Below are 21521 nucleotides of genomic sequence, written 5' to 3' on the forward strand. Positions count from 1 at the left end.
ACAGGGTATGCTGATGCAAGCGATCTCCACCCTGCTGTACAGATATTTGCCAATCACATTCCCTAAAACCAGGCTACCACAGGAGGAAAAATAATACTTAACGTTTACTGCATGATCACTCTATGCCAGACCTCAAAATAACTTGAGGAAGGGACTTGTATTGTCCCCCTTTTTACAGACCAGGAAATGGAGACACAGAACATGAAGCAATTTGCCCAAGGTCTCATATACACATGTAATCACATATCCAGTAAGACACAGAGCTGGAATTTGAGCCCCAGTAATGGAGCAAGAAGATTAGCAGTCTCCAGAAACTCCTAGCTTGCTTTGTTTGCTGGAGCCTGGTGTGAAGGATTTAAACTCATGCTAGTAAGAAGAACTATACGGGCCAGGTAATGCAGGGTCAGACAAGTCATTGGTATGGAGGACTGGCCTGTGCACTGTGGCATGTTTAGTGACATCTCTGACCTCTCTGCTCCCTAGATGCACCATCTCCTAAGTTGTGACAATCAAAATTACTCCAAACATTGCCAAATGTCCCCTTTGGGGTAAGGAAGGACCACCCCAGTTGAGAATCTATGGCTTACTGTACTAAGATTCATAGTGTAGCATTTTTACCTAAACCCAGTGTCATTATCATTTTCTTTCTCAGTTACTTGTGGGGGTTTCTCATATACTTTATTCATCATTTCTGCAGGCAGTGTTTATGCAGCTGCCCCTAAAGATGAGATGTTTCTCAAAGTGAATAGAGGCAGGGGGTGGGGGGGGTAAAGTAGCAAAATGGCACAGAGGACACAAGGTATATTACCATTCTGCTTAATGACCTGCTTTGTCCTTAGGGTCCTGAAGTGCTACCCAAGGGCCTTGTGTTTCCCTGGATTTGAAATACCCACTGACTGGAGGGCCCTGCCCCTTTATGATGTCAGAGCTTCTGCCAGGATCCCCAGAAACCCTGTGATGCTGATGAAAAAAGGCTGGAGGCCACTCTTGTCTACCACTCTGTTTCTGCATGTTCTGTTCCTTCTGCCTGGAATGCCACCCCCCTCCCCAGTTATAGATCATAACTCCCAGATCTATTTCATTGGTAAAACATTATCATTGGAAATCATCATATTTATTTATCGGTTTACCTGTGGAATGTCTGTCAGCATCACTCTCTACCCACTACTAGAATGTAAGTTCCAAGGAACCCGAACCCATAACTCTACCTCCCAATTCCTAGGAAAAAAATCATGACCAATACATAATGGGTATTCCATACATATGTGTTGAATTAATTAAGTAACTCTGGAAGCTATCTTGTATTATTCAAACTTTTTACATGTCTTTTTCTGAACTATAAACAGTTCAAGAAATGATCTTTATGAGGCAGTGGGGCACATGAGTCAAAGGAAGAGTATTAAAAGTTGAGTTGCTGACTGTCATATTATTGTATGCCTGGAGGGAGTGGTTTATGCATCCCAGTGATCTCAGAACAGACTTGCAGACAATCCTTCACCAGTCTGCCAAGACCTTCTGGTCCCAGTGTGGAACACAAGTCCCTATATGACTCAGCCATTATTTGCTCCTACTATGCGTGTACCCCGCCCTTGTTATTCCTTTGAGTGTGAAGAGTCATGGGACCTGGCCCAACTGACTCTCTGCTCAATATTTCACTGCTTTGTCCTCTCTTCTTTCTCATTTATGAACTCTGTTGGGGAATAGAAGATTCTGTGTGGGATGAGGAGAAACACATATGTAATAGAAAAACAAAACTGTGAAAAGCGAAAAATGTCTTTAATGGAACAATGAAATGACTATATGTTGATTCATCAGTGGAAACACATGGAAACGATTATCCGCAAATTCAACATAGTTATGAAACCTGAAACTGTTCGATGTTTTGTTCAGAGTTACGTATTCAGCCTTTGAGAATTTATGTGAATTGTCTCTTCAAATACCAAGGAAAATACCTAATTGGTTCATTAAAAGACTCATAAATGGATCTTTTGCTTTCTTCTGAATTTATAGTGGAGAAACAAGAGACAGACCACCTAAAAGGAGCTTTGACTTGATGCCTCCGCAGCTGGAAAAATTCTAAATCAAGCTTGATTTGTATCCAAGGGCTGGAATGAGGTTAACAGGGAAGTCATGGCAGGAAACAGGTTGCTATTCTGACAGCCTTCTCAGCCTATTCTAGGTATGGCTACCACTGTACAGAAGCTCAGATCACCCCAGGCAGGGACCAGATGTGATCTCATAGTTTGCTCTCCAGCTGTGATCTCTAGTGTGCTATTCTCTGCTGCCATAATGACCATAATGATACCATATGGATGGAGTTGACCTGGTGAACCAATGATTCTACGAACTATCTCCAAAGGTCACACAGTAATCACAACCAAAATATTTTCACACTAGCAGTATATCACCAGGGCAGCAAAATTTCAGATCTCTTTGAATCCTCCACATAGGAAAGGTAAAGGAGTACTCAAGTGTCCTGCAGGTTCCTGGTCAGGCAACTAATATACTCATTGTATTCAGCTCTCCCACCCACCCCCTCCCCACCCCCAGCTCTTTCTCTTTCTCATCAAGTGAATTACTCTTGTCTCTAAGGTCTCTGTATTCCCTTTGCAATCACAAGCTCTTTACACACAGGCTTTGGGTTCTCTGCTTCAATTCCTCTACCCAGATATAAAAAGATAGGTGAAGTACTAACTGTCAGTATATATTTGTAAAGATTATCTGAAAAAATAATAGAAACTGTAAACTTAGACAAAACAGGATGTATTTGGTAGCTCTGCTATGCCAAATATTTTTGATAGTAACCTCTTAGGTTTAAACATTTGTAGTCAGCCAAAGCCAGGTCTTACTCATATCAGGTAAAAATAAGAAAGGACATTATTAAGTTTTTGTGTAACAAGCATCATGACCCAGGAATATATCCCAGGGATGAGCTTCAGAGGTCTCTGCCAAAGGAGAAAATGGAAAGGAAAATGTGCAGAAGATGGGTGGACACAAAAACTAAGATCCTCCACTCCACACAAAATTGGAGAAAATTCTATGTGTGATTTACAGACTTTAGGGAGATAAAGTACCTGCCCACCACATGGCTGGTGGCTCCCAGAGTATCCAGTCTAGAGCATGACATATTAGGGTCCTCAGGAAGTTTCCAGTAAGAGCACATGAGTGCAAATATCTCTGATGCGCATGAGATGGTGGCCATGAAATCAGGAACGTGTGGAGATCTTCACATTCACTGAGTATTTATTGAGAGCTCACTATGTTATAAGCACTATTCCAGGTTCTTGAAATACAGCAGTGAACACAACAGGAAAACAACAACAACAGCAACAACCGTGCCCTTATGGAGCATATTTTCTAGTGGGAGGAAATATATGATAAGAAGCAATAAGTAATGTAGGAAATTAGATGTGGTGGAGAAAAATAGATGCCATGGAAAGAAATCAGGAAGGTTGAGGGTGTGGTGTAACTTTAAATAGGGTGGTTTGGGAAGACCTCAATGAGGGGGTGACATCTGAGTCAGAACCTGAACGAAGTTAAGGAGTGAACCAAGTGGATTCTTGGGGGAAGAGGCCCCTATAAGCAATTTGCTTGTCTCTGAATCAGCCCCAGAGTTAAGGCGGGGCTGTGATTTTGTTGATGGATTGCACATGCTTCTGTGCTCATCTGGCTCTCTTCTATTCATCCCCCAGATCTCCGCTTAGCTCTGATTGCCTAGAGACACATTCCTTTTCTTCATGTCTAGGTTAGAAACCCTTTCCTGTGTCCTCCCAGCATTCTATTTCCCCTATCAAAACAGTTACCACACTGTGGTATCAGCTGCTCAACTGGCTTCTTTCCATGTTATTCTGAAAGGAATGAAAAGACCCTCCCACTCAACATGGAATCCCCCATATCCAGTGCAGCACTGGGAAGACAGTGTTGGTTGGGGAACTGAACACTTGGGTTCCTATCCTGGCTCTCCCACTTACTTAATATGTGCTGTTGGGCAAGTTACTTAACCTATGCCTCAGGTTTCTCATGCTTGAAATGGGAGATTAGAGCTAGCAAGCACCTGGCACATAGTAGATGATTGATAAATGAATCTAACAATCTCTACATCCACGGGGAGCACTTCCTTCTGTAGTTGCACATGGGCAATGTAGCCCAGTGAAATAAGCATGAATTTTAGACTCAGGTAAATCAGAGTCTGTTGGAAGACTGAGTACGATATTCTCCAATTACATAAAGGGAGATAAAATTCTCTCTTTTAAAAGTTTGTTGAGGATAAAAAAGGTAACATTTACAAGGGGCTTCCCATCTAGTAGGTACTCCACAGAAGCTCAGTCTGCTCTCCCCACTGCCCACACTTTCCCTATGAGTATCCTGCATTTGCATGTCATGGTATGATGCTCTCTATACATCTCTGAGGAGTCTCTAACCTTTCCTTAGGCCTACACTCTGGCTTCTCCAGGAGACTGCAAATTCTTTGAGGTAAGACTGCACTTTATTTCTCAGAGATTCTCATCATGCCTTGCACAGGACATTCCAAGAATAGGCTTTCAAATATGAATTGAATGAATAATAAATAGGGGGAGGAGAGAGGGAAAGAGAGAGAGGTTTTGTTAAGTCAAGGGTTATATGAGGAATAGAGGCCAAGGAATGGTTCATGGAAATCAATGTAAATGACTCATGCAAATGAGCTGACTGAAATACATTTAGGGCTCCCTTAGGGGGGAAAATTCCATTTCCATCCCTAGGATAGATATTTATCTGTTCGGAATCACTCAGATACAGCCCTGCCTGAAGAAAGAGATGACCTCTCAAGATCCTTTTTTTGACCTATTATATTCTCTCTCTCTCTCTTTTTTCTAATAAATTTATCAATAAACTTAAACAGAGAGAGGACAACAATATTGTCTGAATGAGATGCATATTTTCCCACATGGTACAAATAAAATATTCTAAGAGATAACATGGTTACAGTTCAAGGCATTACTAAGAAAAACTAGCTGTATTTTTATCAGATGAAAGAATCTCAATGCAGATATTTTAATCCTAAACAGGACAATTTTGAACTATGCAAAAAATTAATGCACAGCTTCTGGTGACTGTAGAATGCATTACTAAAAGACATGATGCATCATTTATAAGATACTGTTGGTAACCTGAATGCTGAGAGGTGAGAAATTTAAACAATGTAAGAGAAAGTGACTCAACACATAGAGAAAGATGGGACCTGTTTCATAAAATGAGACCAATGCATTTGAAGCAATGAATTAAGAATTTACAAATCCACCCAACAAAAACACAGATGAAAAGAATCTATGGATCCTCCTGTCTACATCTCCTCAAATATTTAAATACAGCAGTGTTTCTCCCTCTGGGACCCAAGGACCCTTGGAGGATCCACAGGCACCTTTTCAGGGTTCATGAATTATATAAAATTTTAAAGTTTTTGCATAGTAATGTTAATGATGTATTGTTTAAACTTTTTTACAGTTTTAACAATAGAACTGTATTCATTTTCCATTGCTGCTGTAACAAATTACCACAAACTTAGTAGGTTAAAACAACACACATTTATTATAGTTCTGGAGGTCAGAAGTCTGACATTGTTTCATTGGGCTAAAATCAAGGTGTCAGCCAGGCTGGACTCCTTTCTGGGGGCTCTAGGCGTGAATCCATTTTCCTGCCTTTCAGCTTCAAGATGTCACCCACATTCTTTGTCTTTCTTCCATCTTCAGAGCCAGTGACATGTCATCTCTCTGACCCTGCTTCTGTTACCACATCTCTTCTCTGACAATAGCCTGGAAAGGTTCTCCAAGTATAGGGATTCAGGTAATTAGATTGGGCCAAGCTGGATCATCTCCCCGTTTTGAGGTCCTTAAACTTAATCACCTCTGCAAAATCCCTTTGGCCGTGTAAGGTTAACATATTTACAGGTTCAGGAGATTAGGATAGGGAAGTCTTGGGGAGCCAATATTCTGTCTAACACAAGAACTCTTTTTCATTCATAATTGGCAACTGAAAAACAGTTTCTGAGAATAAGATTTTTAGCTTCATAAATCAGCATTTTTCAAATTGGAATAGGCAAACACACAATCCCGAAAATCTTCAATATCTTAAGATTTTTCATTGAGAAACACAGGAATTTAGCTTTTTTCTGTCAGTTCTAGACCTGCTGTCTAGTCAGAGATAGGATTCCTGTGGGAACCAGTTAACTTTGTTCAGCTCTACCACCAAACACTCCATCTGATGGGGATGCTGTCTTACCAATAGATACTTTGAATTCAAGAGGGTGCATGTTAAGAGTATAGATAGTATTATACCAGACCTATTGCCATTCCTGGAAAAACTCAATAATCATTTTCTATTGGATATCAGTTTTCTATTGGATATCAGTTTCATCCTCACCAGGTGGAAAGAAGAGTCCATTAGACACCTGTTCCAGAATAATACAGGAGAAAGACTTCTAGTAAGGGATGGTGGGGTTGGAGGAAATCACATAGCTTGTTCTCATCCCTCCACCACTTTATGACACAAAAGAAACAGCACATCTTTGGTCAAAGTTAGAAACAGAGCAGTTAGCTAAGTTGCAAGTGAAAAATGTTGTAAGGAAAAGAAGCAGTGGGGTGGCATTGGAGATGCATGGACAAAGGAGATCAGAGAGAGTGGTGATTCTTAACCAGGGGTCCACTGAAGAATGTCTGGGGAGCTCTGAACCCCTAATATTTGTGAGGTTTTTTTAGGAGAAAGATCATATCATTCATAGGATTCTCAGAGGTATATGACTCCAAAATGATTGGAAATCACTGTTCTCACATGGAAGAAAAAGTAACCTGGGAATTCTGAGAACTATAACAACCAACCAATAAAATGGAAAATTTGAATGAATGCCTGGGAAGAGGAGATGGCAGGGGTATATTTATATATTCATATGAGTAAATGTTCATTAAATGTGTGTTTTAAAAATGAATAGGAGAGGAAATGGAAAGCTTACAGACCTTTTTACATCACCAGCTGGGGTCTTCTTTTCCTCCTATCGCACTACACAACCCAACTGGCTACCCAGTCCTCCTAGCAAGATGGCCTTTGGCCTTTGCTCTCAGTCCTTGACCTCTTGTGAAGGTATTGCATTTACAAAGCCCCAGGAGCTCAGATGTTCTAAAGACACATTTACACACACACACACGCACACACACACGCACGCACACACGCACTCACGCATGCACACACACACATGCACTCACGCATGCATGCACACAGACACATGGCCTTTTGTAAAAGAAGCTATTACAACACAAAAAAGTAATATGAGACTTAAAACCCCTCCCAATGTCTCTTAACCTAAAACAGAAAGAAAAAAGGGATAAACACCACTCTGAGATGTACTGTTTTTATAGCACATTTTAAATGGTGCCGTTTATAATGATCACCCCTTAAAAGAAGAAAATGCATTTACCAGCAAAATGCGGTGGGACCTTACCCCAGAAATAGAAGGGGTATAGGACCATTCTTATAGAAATACTTACTTACATTTACCTGTGTTTACTGCGTGGAATGCCAAATTCTACAACTGAGTCAACACACTCTGATATCTCATTGTGTCTTTTTAATCACTTTCTCTCACATTGAATAGCTTGAGTTTCCACATCTCTGCCATTCCATTATAAATACAGCTCATTCACATTTGGCTAAAACACTCCATGTTACTTCTTGGATTCTAATTACCCAACAGAAGGTGCATTGAATTTGCCTAGGAAACAAGGACAATGTCTGTTTGTAAAAGTTTATGGCATCCCCTCTCCCCACCCCACCCCCAGAGTGTTTTAGACATCTAAGAAAGTCAAACCCTAAAGGAAAATATAAACAAGCGCTTGGAATATACACACAATTACATATCCTATTTGTAAAAAATACTGCCACCATCTTGCCAGGCAGTGAAAAGAGGAAACATTTATCCCCGTGTAACTCACAACAGACATTGTTTTTTCTTTCTCTCCACCAATGCCTAAATCACTTAAATGATAAATGCATCATTTGACTGAAATATACCACAATTGCAAGTGTTAAGATTCCAAGCGTAACATGGTAACATTGTATCCTGCTTTTATTGATAAGGCAGTAAATATTAGATGGATCAATAAGGCTCTCAGAAAATAACAACATCAAATTTCTAAGAATAGCAGAACAAGAGAATATATTTAAATAATCCTTTCTAGTGGTTGGAAAATGCATTGAATTCCCTAGAAGGCAAGAGACCTCATCATATATGCATGTGCATATACATACATACATATATCTCACCTGGAACCTTGTACCTATAAGTACCTCGTAAGTTCAATAAAATTGATTACATAGTATAGCTGAGGAAAAAATTCAGGATTTGGGATCAAACAGACCCGAGTTAGAATTCTATATTTGCTACCCACAAGCTGTTTGATTTGGGACAAAAGAGGTTACTTCTCCGAGGCTTGGTTGCTTTTCTCAAGTATAAATGAGAAAAAGAATGCCTTCCTTATAAGATCATTACCAAGACTGGCTTGCATAGAGCAAGCACCAGAGAAATGAAAGCTATTAGCATCAGTCATGTAATTCCTTAATTCGTTCATCAGACACTGAGTTCCTATTCTCTGAGTTCCTATTTACTGAGTTCCTATTCTCCCCTGCACTGTGCCTTGATGGAACCCTAGACATATCTTGATCTTAGTGCAAAAGGTACACATTACAGCTCACATATTCTTTTTTCTATTGCTCAATTTAATTTATATTTTGAACCTTCATTCTGCCTATTTGTAGATATCTAAGCTTGGTCAAATCAGGGTCCTTCCTTTATCTTTTCTCTGGGGTTGTGCCATGAATTAGAAGTTAATATAGTGAGAAGGAAAACGCTCACAGTCTAGTGAAGAAGAAAAATAAATGATCTATTTTTAAATAATGTGGTAAATACTATTGCAGTGGGATAATGATATTTTGTAATACTAATACCTCTTCTTTAGGACCCCTTGGTTTTGCCCCATTTTAGCATTACAAGATTCACTGTCAAAAGGCTGTTAGAGCAAAAAGCACAGTAAACATTTTGAGTTGCAAAAGCCTAGGCCCAAGGGAAGTGAGGGCACAGAGACAACAGGATGGGGTTAGAGCTAGATTTCCCACACATCTCCTCCCACCCTCCACCCATCTCACCAACTACAGAATCACATTTCCTCAGAGGGTGGGGAGAAAGAAGGGTCTCAACAAACAGGAGAACTTCCATGCAGCTGAGTCTGCAAGAAGGGACTGCATGCAGGGCAACAGGGGATGACAGGACACTCAGGTGAAGCTGAGAGCTCCAGTGATGGAGGAATTTGTGCTTCAGTCTCTCGTAGAGCCCTGGAGGTTCATTCAGATACCAGACAAGTATCAGCGTGCTAGATCTAGGAGGACTGGGCTCAGGCTACCTCATTGAGTTAAGAAAATGTTCTCATATTTCTGACTGTGATCCAGAGAGAGACAGGCCTTGGCACCCTAAACTTTCCCATTGCCCAACATGGCCTGGGAGCATATATTTCTGTGTACCCAGGAAGGACACCAAAGCAGAGAATTTTGCTAAATCTGCCTTCAAAGAAGAGAATGAGTGATGTTATAGCCACCTGTCTGCACTGACAACCAAAGAAACGATGAAGACAATGGGCATCAAGTGGAGGCCAGCAAGAACAGATCATGGCCAAGAAAGTATTCCCTAACCCACATAATTTGGGTCTGTATGAGCCCAAGTCACACGGGTTTAGACATAAGCCCAGAGAAGAAATGGGAGAAGTATCCTGTTTACCTGAGCACAGGCATCCAACAAGAGGCAGAATGAGAGTTCACAATGTAAATTAAATTGGTCAATACAAAAGACTTATGTGAGCTGAAATGTATATTTATTGTGCTAAGATCAAAGTATGTCTGGGGTCCCATGATTCCAAAAAGAAGCTAGAGGAATCCAAATAGGGTAGCTTGACTTTAAGATTGAGATAAAAAAGAGTCCCATCTGGGTTCAAGAGTGCTCTAGACAGAGGGAAAAATCTGTGCAATGGTACAAAGATAGGAATGATGAGTTTGGGGGATAGCAAACCATTTGGAATGGCTGGTCTTAGGGGACAGGCTGGGGAGTGATAGGAGGTCCAGCTGGAAAGGAAAACCTGGGTCAGACCATGAAGACTATTATCCAGAACGCTCTAGGACTTTAGAAGAAATGTTCTGACAATTGTGTATAGTGTGATTTGGGAGGGAGGGGTGAGAGGCCTAACATTAGAGGCCACAAGTCCAAACTAGTCAACCAGAAGATGAAACGAGAACTGACAAAGGAGAAAGCAAATTATAATGAACCTTAAAGTGGCACCCAAAACAGTGAGGAGGAATAAATATGAAAGAAGAGGCAGACATAGGTTTAAATCATGTTTGGTTCCCTAATGGGAATCCTAGTCATGTATCTAATTTTGGTTTTGTCTTTCAAAGATGAATTAAATTCCAGGATCATAAATCTTATTAGAAATTTTATAAAAGATATCAAATTCAAGAAACAGAAGAACCTGGCCACCAGGACTGTCCTTTCCCAGCTTTAGGGGCTTGGAGGAAGGAAGTCTCCAGATCCTTTTCTGAAGTGACAGGGAGCTGGGGCCCACACCTTGCCATTACAGCTGTATGATGTTGCAAGGTTGCAGCAGGATTCGCTGCATCTGGGTTCATGGGGTTGGGGGGAGCACTTGGCTCTCCCCACCGCGATGAGAGCTGGGATCTAAGCTGTGGGAGATCAGCCTTGGACGATGATCCCTCACCTCTTATCCTAATATCCCCTCTCCACTTTGTCCATGCTGATGGATACTCTGATTTTTGGAAGAACATTTGGCCATGCAGGACAGAGACTACATTTTCCAGACTTTTTTGTAGGTGGGTGTAGCCATAAGATTAAATACTGGACCATGGGATGTGAGTAAAAGTGCCATGTGGCATCTTCTAGGGGCTTCTTTTAAGAGAAACGTGTGTGAGTGCTCTTTGCTATTTCTCTAACTTGTTCTCTGGCTCCCTTCTGAAATACAGAGTCCACTCTCTTGGACTATAAGGTCGATGCTGTGCAGGGCAGAATAACAAGATGTAAAGAGAATGTGGGTCTCTAACACAAAGGGACATTATGCCAGCTTTAGGCCCAACATCAATCCAGACTTTTACACGAGTTAGAAACAAACATTTATCTGGTTTTAGATTTTCCTGTCACCCAAAACCAAATAATTCATATGGACAAGCTCTATGTAGGGTAGAGTGCACTGGCCAATTTCTGACTTGAGCACAAAGATTCAAGCTAGCTGCTCCTGGGTGGCAGATTTCTCCCTGCCATGGAGTTGAATGCACCCAGCTCTCATAACCTTGATATTTGCTTCTTAGAAAAACTCCCTTAGTCTGATCCTATACTCATCCAACAACTTAATTATAATTTGACTTTCTGTACAGCATATGTCCAAGGACAGTATGTTGTGAGGGTCTGGTGAGATGAGAGGGTGTGGTGCCCTGATAGTTATAATTCTCATTCCGCATTGATAAATTGGTGTTCTCATTTTTTTTTTTTTTTGAAGTACTTTGAGGTTTTATCAGTGGTGGTGGTGGTGTTTTGTCTTTTTTTTTTCTAAGATTTTTATTTATTTATTTGTCAGAGAGAGAGAGAGCACAAGCAGGGGGAGCAGCAGAGGGAGAGAAAGAAGCAGACTCCCCGCTGAGCTGGGAGCCCGATGCGGGGCTCGATCCCAGGACCCTGGGATCATGACCTGAGCCGAAGGCAGATGCTTAACGACTGCGCCACCCAGGCGCCCCTTGGTGTTCTCATTTTTACTGTAGTCTCTATGAGTCCATCCCACAGGGGTTAAACCTCCCATTGGACCGACAAGATCAAGTTTCTGCAAACTCATAGACTAGTTCGTAGGCAGAGCAAACTCTGCAAGCTTATGGCAACCTACCAATTATCTTTAGATAGTCACCCCGCCCCCCCGCCACCTCTCCGAACTTGTTTTGTGCTCTCTTTTGCAAACATTAAGCATCACAATAATAGTGGGATGCAATCCCCTCCAATGACTAAGAGTGTGTGTGCTACTGTCTGTTAGGCTAGCACTCACTGTCCAGGAACACGTGCTACACTAAGAACATGGGCGAGACGTGTATCCATGCTGTCCCATAATGGATTTTTAGATACATTTTATTTTTAGAAAATATTTTAGGGATAAATAAAATTATAATGGACCAACTCTGCTCAACTCTGATTACAAGACTTCCTCGTTAGTATAGTGGTGAGTATCCCCGCCTGTCGACTCTGATTACAAGACTGTTGTGGACTCGAGCTTTCCTTCAGTTTGATTATGGACTTTACCACTTAGCAGCTGTGTGACATTGGGCAAGTTACTCAGTTTCTCTAAGTCTTAGTTTCCTCATCTGTAAAACAGGAAAGGTAATGGTACCACCTCATTAGCTTCTCTTCAGGATGAAAATTAGCATAATATATCTAGAGCTCCGAGAATACGCCTGGTGTATACGAAGTGCTACGAGCTATTATTCTTGTGAGGATTGCGACAATCCGTGTAAAACACTGACTGTTCTGCCTGGCACAATGTGCGCCATCCTTATATGTCAGCCATTAACATAATTATTAGCCAAAGTCACTCAATACACCCTTCTCCTTGTCCAGCCAGCAAGGGGCAGCGATGGGAGCAGTAGCGGAGGGGACTCTCGCTGCTTCGGCAGCTGCACTGGTCAACACAGCTTCAGCTGCTCTGAGCTGTCCTCCCAGAGAAGGCTGGGCTTGATACCATCCAGCTCTGACAAGGGAGGGGGATTATCTCCTCGGAAGGCCTTAAGAAACTCAGAGTGAGAAGTATCCCTCTCCACTTGCCTTCCTCTCTCTTGTCGGCAGAACAAACACAGGCACAGGGCAGGGCCAGGAAAGCTCACCTGCTAGCTCAACGGCTCTCAACAGGCTGCTACGGCTCAGTTCTTACAGGGAAGCATGGGCAAAGGCTTGCTGTGGCCACTGGCGTCAGGCCTGACCACCATGGTTTCTTGCCTCTCTCTTCTAGGAAGCTGAATGTTAGTCTTCTCAGGATGTGGTGATGCGGCCTTTTATAATGTCAAAGAACTTCCACACGAGGTCACCTCAAAAACCTATGCAACTTGCATTTTTTAAAGACTTTATTTTTAGAGCAGTTTTAGGGCCAAAGCAAACTTGCGTGCAAAGTACAGAGACTTCCCATAGATCCCCTCCCCGACACAGACAGGCACAGCCTCCTCCACCATAAACAGTCCCCAGAGAGCGGTGCCTTTGTTACAATCCGGGAACCTACACTGACAACACCGTTATCACTCAAAGCCAGTAGTTTGCATTAAGGTTCACTCTTGGTGTCCGTTCTATGGGTTCGAACAAATGAAAAATGACATGTATCCACTATTCTAGTATCACACAAAATAGGTTCACCACTCCTTAAAATCCTTGGTGCTCTGCTGATTTATCCCTCCCTTGTGCCAACCCCTATCTTCTTATTGTTTCCATGGTCTTGTCTTTTCCAGAATGCCCTAGAGTTGGAATCATACAGTATGTAGTCTTTTCAGTTTGGCTTCTTTCACTTAGTCATGTGCATTTAAGTTTTCTCCATGTCTTTTTATAGCTTGATAGCTCATTTCTTTTTAGTACTGAATAATGTTTCTTTGTTTAGACATGTTAGTTTATTTATCCCTTCACCTAATGAAGGACATCCTAGTTATTTACAAGTTTTGGTAATTATGAATAAAACTTCTATAAATATCCATGTGCAGGCTTTGTGTGGACAGAATTTTTCAGCTCATTTGGGTAAATACCAAGGAATGCAATTGCTGGATCATATAGCAAGAGTATGTTTAGTTTTGTAAGAAACTGCCAAACTGTCTTCCAAAGTGGCTGAACCACGTTGCATTTCCACAAGCAATGAATGAGAGTTCCTATTGATCTACATTCTCAGAGCATTTGATGCTGTTGGTATTCCAGATTTTGGCCTAGAATGGCTTGGAATATAGGAATATGGTGATCTCTCATTGTTGTTTTCATTTGCAATTTTCTAACGACAAATGATGTGGAGCATCCTTTCGTATGTGTATTTACCATCTGTTTATCTTCTCCGCTGTGGTGTGTTTTGGGTCTGCCCATTTTTAAAACCACGTTGTTTATTCTATTGTTGAGTTTTCAGAGCTCTTTGCACATGTTAAATAACAGTCCTTTATGAAATATGTATCTTGCAAATATTTTCTCCCAGTCTGTGGCTTGTCCTCTCATTCTCTAGCTAAAGCTTACATTTTAATATCCACTGTAAATATCTTTCTTTCTTTGCAGCAAGTCTAATACTATTACTTTTTTTGTCAGCTATGAAAAGAACACAAGAAATGGCAGAAAGAGAGAGTACAGGGAAAGAAACAACATACACAGCAGACACACTCAACTCAGGAAGTGCAGACAGTTGTCATTGATCAAACATGTATAGTAGTTTGCTGGGTCAGCTCTTATTGGCTGAGAGCATATGATAACACTCGGAGTATGGGAACAATATGTGGATCACAGTGCACTGAAATAGATGATTACATATATTTTATTTTCGGAAAATATTTCAGAGACAAATATTGTGATGAATCAACCATATAAAATCCACAATAAGAAGGGTATTTCGGATGGGCGGGGAGGAAGTTTCAGGGAGCCCACGTCCTCCTGAAGTATGCCCTTCCAACTTCAAAGAAAGGCTGACTGGAGAAAAGCAAATGGTCTTTTTGTACTTCAATAAAGAAAAAATAAGGAAAGGGAAAAAAGGAAGGAAACTGGTCTTCATCAGACTGTAAAGACCTATTGAGACTGGATAGGGATTTTTTTGTGAAGCCAAGAGTACATAAATCCCTGAATCTGTCATAAAAGAAGAAGGAAATCCTGGGTCTGATGTGGGCTTTGTGCACTGCGCTAAAGAACATGGAAATTTCCAAGAGAATATTCACAGAGACAGGTCTGGTTACCTGAATGCATTATTCCTGACACATGGAAACCGTTCACGAAGGGATTTTAGGTATGGCCCGAATCACACAGGAAGCTTGAGGAGATACTTGTCTCTCTTATGCAATGCCAAATGTCAGACCCACATAGTCACAAATTTAATATAAAATGTGGAGCTCTGACATAAAACACAGGCAAAACACTTACGGAAGTCCCTTATTGCTGTTGGGAGAATCTAAGTCTCAAGACGCTGCCTATAGGAAGGGCCATGTCCTTCAGCCATTCTCCCCTCAATCCAGCACTAAAGAAGGACTCTGCAATCCTGAAAGTCCAGGAAGTGAATCCCAAGAGTCTTCTACCTTTAGGAAAGTCTTTATCTTAACGTCATCGTCTTAATGTCACAGAGGCCTATAGAAGGGTGCATAGACTCTCCACTCTGTTTTGAATATGGAAATCCGTGTTAAATATGCTCCCCGAGCTGGCCTTTCAACTGAGTCACCCAACTCCCGGCTAGAAACTGACCCAGCAAATAAATCTCATCCACACCCTTCCTTCATCTCTCTCTTCCTATAGCTCATCAAGTAGAGGAAACAGTAAATCACAATACAAAGGCATCTGGGATTGATCACATCAGCTCTTAAAAAACTTGCGTTTAAGGGCCTATACACAAGGACTCATGCTGGTCCTTATGCCAAATAGCAATCTCCAGAATAGAGGCTAAATACTCGCTTTTTACTTTCCTTCAGCATATTATATTTGTACTCTCATAATATAAGGAACTTTTTTTTATTTAAGACTTCAGAAAATATACTTAGTCATAGAGTATAAATTACAATGTGACCTTAAAGTTCATGAGTCCAACCTCCTCATTTTAGATAAAAAGAAACTGGGTCCAATAGAGATGAAGTGACTTACCCCAGCAAGTCGTGATAGATCTAACTCTATTAAGGATATTATTTAAGCAAAAGAGATATGGTATAAAGGACATTTGCTGTTTTTTCTCTCCAAAATCCATTAATCCTTCTCTTGGTTCCCCAATTTTCTTTAGGGGAATGCCCCCTCCCCTCAGCAAAAAAAACCAAAAACCAAACAAACAGGCACAAATATACTTTCTCAGTCTATGCCATTCCATCGTAGCAAGTGACACAAACTTCAAGCAATCAGTACACAGGATTTGCTCTGATCACAATAATTGGTTCAGAAATGGGCAGTGACCCACTCAGAGCAAAAGAGACAAAATGATATTTTTGCTGGTAATACTGAGACAAAGCCCCTTACTCTTCCTACAGAGTTGAAGTTTAGGATGTAAGAACTGGAAATGCCATAGCTCTCCCACAGCCACAAAAGGCCAAACTATGTAAGAATGATACCAACATACAGAGAGAACAGAAAAAAAAAAAAAATGTTTTCCTAATCCCTTTATCAAGCCATGACTGAAGCCAGCCGGAGCCCTTGATTTTTCAGAGTCATTGAGCCAATAAAATCCTTTTCTAACCTAGTTTCAGAAATCACCTTTAAACTTTGTATTCCTCTGCCTGGAAGACCCTTCCCCCAGATAACCACACGGTGAGCTGGATCCTCTCTTTCAGATCTTTACTTATGTCACCATCTCAATTAAATATTTCTTGACTACCATATTTAAAATTGCAACCCCCACCTTAGATGTCTTCTATTCTCTTTCCCCCTTTTTATTCCCTCCATAGCACCTATCAGCATCTAATACTTTATAGATTTTATTTACTTCTTTCATTGTCTGTCTTTTCACTAAAATGTTAGTTCAGTGAAGGCACAGAGCTCTGCTCTGTCTACCACTGTATTTTCGGGCTTTGGAGGAGACCCTGGCATAGAGTAAGCACTCCATAAAATTGGTGGAGTGAATGAATTAATTCACCATATCTAAGACATTGTCCAGAAATGATTTTCATTTTTTTTTTTTTTAAGATTTTATTTATTTGACAGAGAGAGACAGCGAGAGAGGGAACACAAGCAGAGGGAGTGGGAGAGGGAGAAGCAGGCTTCCCGCGGAGCAGGGAGCCCGATGCGGGGCTCGGTCCCAGGACCCTGGGATCATGACCTGAGCCGAAGGCAGACGCTTAACGACTGAGCCACCCAGGCGCCCCGAAATGATTTTCATTTCAAGCATTTTGCCAGTAGTCAAAATGGGGACAGGCAATGAGCACAGTGACAAACACAGACAAGTTACAAAAGTCTCAGAACCCGACAGTGATATCATCGTCTTTCTGATCTATAGACCCTGACTCCCCACTGAGCAGGTTACCTGAAATCCCAAAGACCCCAGCTTTTTCTTCTAGAGCACTAAAATTGGACTTCTTCTTCCGGCTCATATCTTTCAGAAAAGTCCTCTCTTCATCAAAGGAACAATTAAGAAACACACTGGGTGCTGTGTTATAAAAATTGAATCCTTTACATCTCTGAGCACCCAGAGAGATCAGAATAATACCTTTCTGACTCTTCTAAGAATATCTCTTAGGACTTTCCTCACAATCTTCAAGATCAAGGAAGAAAAATGAGTATATTTTCTGTTATGAAAACTACACTCTCCCCACCTTTCCAATGGCTAGGATAAGAAAATACCCAGAATGCACCCCTGCAAGTTGCCATTAATATCTTCCTCCTCGTTAGCTCCAGGCCAGGGTATAACCACAGCTTTTCCTGTTCCTTCCCATGTTCTTTCCTATGACTTCAAATTAACAAATTGGTCCCAGGAAATCCTCCAAACCCTCTGTGGCAGTCCAGAGCTAATTGTGCTATATCAATTTTTGAACATTTTTGGTGGTTTTTAGACCATCTATTAATCCAAATTAAATACTTGGCAAAACCAGGTTGAAGGACAACTCATTTTATTGTGAGTAGAATTAAGAGCAATAAACCTACAGCCCTGGTAAAACTCAAGCACTACTTTTGTAAGAGATTTAAATAGACAAAGGCCAATTTTTTCCATGTGGGTTTATGTCCTCAGCTAAGGTGCAGTTGACAGGATAAACATAGATTAGTTAACCATTATTTCCTTATTATCATTATCTGCTAGAATTTATTAACAAGATTATTGAGTGAAGTGTGCAAAAGAAGACCAAATAAGAATCTAAGAAGATATTATTAACCCACCAGCACTAGGGCATGGATTTCTATTAGTGGGTGTGGATTCCCACTGAACTCACCCCATATCCTATCCCAGCCTCCCTAATTACCATCCTCACACATCTGTGAATTGACTGGCTAAGATTAAGGTATAATCATAGTACACTGGTTCAGATGAGCTTCTGACCAAAACTCTGGTGCATTGGAAGTGTGACATAATACTCCAAACATTTCAAATGTAACCATTTCAACTTTGCCAACCTTTGTTAAGCCTTAATTTTTTCTTTTCTTTTTTTTTTTTTTGAGAGAAAGAGAGCATGAGTAGGGTTGGAAGACAAAGGGAGGGGGAGAAAGAGAATCTTAAGCAAGCTCCATGCTCTATGGGGAGCCTGACATAAGGTTCGATCTCATGACCTGAGATCATGACCTGAGCTGAAATCAAGAGTTGGATGCTTAACCAACTGATCCACCCAGACACCCTCAAAACCTTAACTTTTTAATGTTAGTGCTCATCCTTAGACACAAACCAGACCACCCTCCTGGCTTCCTAGGGGGAGTTATGGTGTGGATGACAAGAGACTACTCCGTACTATGAGAGAAAAGGTAAATGTGTAGGGATTAAAGGAAAGAGAAAGATAAATTCGAAATGGGCGTCTTGGCCAGTTTCCAAGAGGAGATGGGGTAAGGAGCACGGCCAAGTCTTTTGTAGACATTGATGCATTCATTCCTTAAGTATTTCATGTGCTCCTGTGCTGGTTGCAGGGGACACAGTGGTGAGCAAGGTGGGCCAGATTTCTTCATCCACAGAGTTTAGAATAAAGTGGGGGAGACAGTCCTTAATCCGATGACCCCACACATATGTCTATAATTACACACTGTGCACCTTTTAGTACCAGAGCTGACGGTGTTTAATGTGACCCGATATATGAAAGCAGGGAAAGCTCTTGGGGAAGGGAGTGTGGAAGGCTTCCCTGAGGAGTGATTTTGGAGTGAGATCTGGAGAATGAGTGGCAGTTACACAACCATGTGAAGCTAGCTGGACAGACAAGCTGGGCAAGGTACTGCTGGTGAAGACTGCCCAGGGAGAAGTCATGGAGGGCGATCAAATGAAAAGAGCCTGTGTGCCTGGAGCACAGCGAGATGGGACAAAGATCAGCAGCAAAGAGATTGCAGGGTTCGTCCAGGGAAAGACAGTCCCCTGGCAGGAGTAAAAGGTGCAGAGCATGAAGCAAATTAAACCGGAAATCATGACTGAGATCCTTCGCATTCTGGAAGAATATGCAAAGCAGGTTAGAGAGTTTGAACGGTAGTCTATAGGTAACAAGAAATCATAGGCATGTAGTGATGGGGTCAGACCTGTTTAAGAATGAGTGTTCTAAAAGCAATATTAACATGGATTTTGGTGAAATGACCAAGTAGAAGAAAGGGATAATAATTAGGGGGTAATTGTAACAGCCAAGTGAAAGGGAGCAAGGTCTTGAACTAGGGTAGTGGGAACCGGAAGAACTAAAGGGGTACAGAGACATTGTGAAATAGAATCCACAAGTCTGGGGGCAAATTTCATGTGGATGTGAAGGGGGCTGGAGCAGAGAGAGAAGGAAGAAGTTCTTAAATGATGGAAACGTTTTGAACCTAAACATTTTGAGGAAGACACCAATGTTAGAGTTTAGGAATAAGAGGAGTTGGAGGCTTTGGGGATGTGATATTTGTTTCAGATATGCTAGAATGACCTCTGGGGCAGACAAATAGCTAATTCTGATAACCTAGAGTTCTTCAAAGGCTGTATTTGGAAATAAAGGTAGGCAAGTCAGTCAACCAACAATATTTACTAGGTGCCTATTATGTGCCAGGCATTATTTTATACACTAAAGATGGAATTCAAAATTAATTTGATTCCTGCCTTCATGGAATATGACTTGTATATAAAAGGTAGTTTGCAAAAAGAAAGAAACAAAGAAAGAAAGAAAGAAAAGAACCCAAACATCACATGATTAACCCCCAAAACAAACTATAAACAAGTGGCAGATGAATGAGACAGCATTTCAAAGAATTGTCCATTATCTGGTATCAAATTTGCAAAGTATAGCATTGTGAAGGTTAAGGCTCTGCTCTTAGGAGAGACATTACAATGCAAATTCAAATCACCAACTCTCATCAAAGGGGAGGTAGACTTTAAAAGCTCCTTGTGAATTTCATCCAAGAATTTAGAGGACACAGCAAAGGACAGGATAAATAATAGATTCTTATTCTTTGGGAAAGAGAAAGAAGGTACAGGGAAATCCCACTAGCAAAGACACTTAAACATCTTGCCCCTTCATCAACACTCGGAGTACATACCGAATTTCAGGAAAAAAAAATAAACCTTTGCCATTTTTACTGCCAAACTGCCAAACCCATCTTGTGTTGCAGCTGCAGGAATGATAAGTCTCTCAGGGCTTATCATTGTTGGAAATAAGCAGATAATGGACAAAGTATAATATAGTAACAGAAATTATCTTCAGAAGGAATGAACAGCAAAGGATCTTTAAACAAAATAAACAAAAATAAAATAAATAAATTCAATTAAGTTAAAGGCTAAAACCAAACAAATATGTATACACACAGGTATCTACATCTACATCTGTAGGTACAGATATGGATATATAAAGATTAGATAGATAGATATAAGTATATATAAAATTGAGCCAAGATATTAAAAAAATTAAGTAGGAGATTACAACTAAAATGTAAAATGTCTATAATCATTCAGCTTATTAAAAATCTGGTCTATTGAACTAGTTGATGCTAAAGGTCCTTGAAAGAGTAAATGTGAGAGAAGAACTAAGAAAATGGTGAAAAACAATTCTAATGGGGGATTCTTAACTAGTTATCAAGGTTACTTTAAATCTACAATAATTAAAACCAGTGCAGATTAAGCAAGCACATCAAAGAAATAAAAGAGTCCAAATAGAGACCCAAGTATGAGATTTCAGTAAATGAAAAAGGTTCATTTCAGACCAGTCGTAAGAATTGATCAGTTGCCTACATAAATGGTGTCAGAATAATAAGCAGCCCATTTAGAAAAATAAAGTATGATCTCCAAAGAAAAGGATAATCTTTGCTTCACTGATTTGGCCCCAAGAAACTTTTCACTCTGGTTTTATCAATTCAAACAATTTTTAATACCATAATTTTACCAACACTGATGAATTTTCCTTGAGAAACATTCTGGAATTAAACTATTTTTATTTTCCCTTGACCAATTGGCTAGATAGGATAACGAAAATATTCCTCTAATCATCATCATTTCCATACCAAAATTATTTTCACTGAGACCAAGTTTTTTTAATGTAAATCTTATATAGCAAATTGTTCTATCCTTAGAAAATCTTACCAAGTAAAGCTTCTGCCACTCTTAGTTTTCTCCTATGACCATTGTTTTTATCAAGTCAAA

General features: G+C 40.6%; 1 long non-coding RNA gene across 1 annotated transcript; it reads right to left on the minus strand.

Annotated features, from left to right (window-relative positions):
* Window positions 1–5538: 5538 nt before the first annotated feature.
* On the minus strand, window positions 5539–20040 carry LOC145721865 (uncharacterized). The gene is made up of 2 exons (XR_014145836.1): window positions 12940–20040; window positions 5539–12423 (listed from the first exon to the last, which is right to left on the minus strand). It is a non-coding gene; the product is annotated as an uncharacterized LOC145721865 (long non-coding RNA).
* Window positions 20041–21521: the final 1481 nt, after the last annotated feature.

This window comes from Leptonychotes weddellii, chromosome 5, assembly GCF_054177405.1.
Source record: "Leptonychotes weddellii isolate Sample4059 chromosome 5, ASM5417740v2, whole genome shotgun sequence".
Taxonomy (NCBI): Eukaryota; Metazoa; Chordata; class Mammalia; order Carnivora; family Phocidae; genus Leptonychotes; species Leptonychotes weddellii.